Genomic DNA, 2,812 nt, shown 5'->3' on the forward strand with positions numbered 1-2,812 from the left:
TGGGGAAGGTTGATGTCTGCAACATGTAATTTAGTGCACATCTGTCTGCCATGTAATAATTCAGCTGAAGATGATTGGGCTGTTGCATTGCGCATTGCTCTGTAGTTAGGTAGGAACTCTGTTGTAAATACTTTCCAAGATTTTCCAGTAAGATTTGCTGTCTGTAGTGCTTCTTTCAGACTTCTGTTGAATTGCTCGATTTCTCCATTTGCTTGTGGGTAATACACTGAAGATATCCTATGCACAATATTCCTCTCTCTCAGAAAGAATTCAAACTCAGATGAGACAAACTGTGGTCCATTGTCTGATATTAACTCATTTGGATTACCTTCTCTAGGTTATAGCAAATCTATAGGAGCATCTGTATTTTCCCATGCTGAATCGGGAAATGGTACTGGTTTTACATCTGGTCTCAACTTAACTTTGTGTACAAAGTTCTTTGCACAACCCAGTGAAGCAGGCCCGGACCGGCAATCTGTGGGTTCTGGCAAATGCCAGAGGGGTTTTTCTATAAGGGGCCATAGAAAGTCAGTATTTAGTGGGCTGGTGGGGGCTGTTTGGGCCTCTGTGTGGGCTAATTGGGCCTCTGTGTACCTGAAATGCCAGGACCTATTTTAATTCTTAGTCCGGACCTGCAGTGAAGTGTTGCTTTGTGGTGAAATTTTAGACACCGACTGTGTGGCAGGCACTGGTGCTGTAGTTATGAGACCATCAACTAATTGTAGGTTTAATGCAGCAAAGAGATCCCTTCCAAGTATAGCAGTACCTTTATTCACAATGTAAAAGTCACATTTTGCAGTATTTGATTCAAATTGTACAGTCACTGGCAAGTAACCAAGCATAGAGATTCGATCTGACCAGTCTCAGGGCAGGTGCAACAAGTGGAAAGTATTTCAAGAAAATATCCTTTGGTAGTATAGAAACAGCTGAACCTGTATCAAGCATCAGGTTAATGGAGTGTCCCTTGTCAGCAGAAGCAGTACTGACACTGACGGTGCATATGAACTTATCTGGAATAAATGTATCAGCTTTATCCACACTTAATACTGTAACATTTGTAGTAGTGACTTCATGAACATCTTTAGCAGAACTACGGCAGATATTAGCAAAATGTTGTACTTTTTTGCATTTGTGGCACTGTACAGCTTTTGCAGGACATTTAACATAATTTGCAGTGTGTGGTGTTGAACCACAGCAAAAGCAGTATTTTTTATTTGTATTTGCTGCACGGTTTTGCAGTGAATCCCTTTCCTTAGCACTGTATTTTGCCTGTGACTGTGCATTATTAGGCCACAGTGCTGAATTCACAGTCTGTACATTCCCAGCAATTCCCTGACTGAGAGTTTTAGCCTCTGCCACTGCTGTTTCAATTTGACTAGCAACTGTAATAGCCTTTGCAAGGGTTAAATCCTGCTCTAGGAGCAGTCTCTCTCTAATGCGAGGTGACTTTGTTTTTCCACTATTTGGTCTCTTAGCATTTCATCTGTTAAGATTCCCAAAGTCACAGGTAACAACCAGCTCTCTCAAAGCTGCTACAAATTGTTCTGTGGATTCGCCATTACGCATGACGTCACAACCCACCATTTTATTCCTGCCCCCTCCACCGGCCGGTGGAACTTTTATTAAAAGGTGGCAACCCTATGGGTCACTAAGGACCCCCACACACACATAAAATCACAGTGACTTATGGTTGCCACCTTTTCAGCCCATTGTATCTGGGCAGGGGGCAGGGCCGTGACTCAGCAGGGGTGGGACGTTGATGTAAAATGGGTGGGGCTGTGACATCAGGAGCCGGACTATGACGAGGCGGCCACCAATTAGTCAGTTGCTGCGTCAATTATAGGAAATCCTATCCAGTTTTCCTAATTTGGAAAACCGGGCAGGCAGTTTTGAAACAGGCAGGTGGCTCTAAGGAAGCAAACCCCTGCCAGGCCCCCTGTACCCTGAGCCCCTTTGTGGCTGGTGGTCTGCTTCCTCAGTAATTCTGCCACTGGATGGAAACTTATCAAGTTGGAACACATATGTAAAGTTTTACATGTTTTCCTCTTTTTACCTTCAGCCACCATTTTGTAAAGCTCTGCTTACTGCCCTTGCTGACAGGAATAAATAAAGCTTCTGTTACAGGAAAAGCAGGGGAGTGCAATGAACAGTTATGTCCATATTTTGGCTGATGCATCATGTTACATCTGTGTGCGGTGTGCCTATAGTTTGTTCTTCACAGGAACCAGCCAGAGTAGTGGTTTACTATTTAAACTAGTTTAGTTAATTGCTTCTAAAAATACATTTTTCATGGAAAGGTTTTACATTTCATATCACAGACCTGCAAGGATGTAAAATGTTGTTTAAAAATATCTCACAAGAGACACGTTTCATATATACAGACTAAAAGTACATAACTATACTTAATGGCATATCAAATACTGGTTTGGTGATCTTACTGGTGCTTTAAATGAATTTAAAATGGCCACCTTACATAATCTGACCCTTCTGCACCAACTCGCAATTTCTTACATCGCCTCCACACTCCAGCAATGAGATAGCAGCTTTCTGGATATTGCGGATTATTTGTACGCATGCGCGGTTTGGGGTTGAGCACGCTCTCAGCGACTGATCCTTATTTTGCTCTGTGATTGGTTAGTAAAAATGGCGTCATATTTTCAATCACAGTATGCATCCGCGGCGAAACAAAAAAATAATCCATTAAGGGGGCCTAAATATGTTGAATTCTTGACTATTTGTAGTTGTAGGTGTTTAAGAGCGTGGTGAGAGAATATAATAAATGAGGTGTTACGGTGTGTAACGCTCTAAAAGT

Source organism: Xenopus laevis, chromosome 3S (assembly GCF_017654675.1).
Source record: "Xenopus laevis strain J_2021 chromosome 3S, Xenopus_laevis_v10.1, whole genome shotgun sequence".
Lineage (NCBI taxonomy): Eukaryota > Metazoa > Chordata > Amphibia > Anura > Pipidae > Xenopus > Xenopus laevis.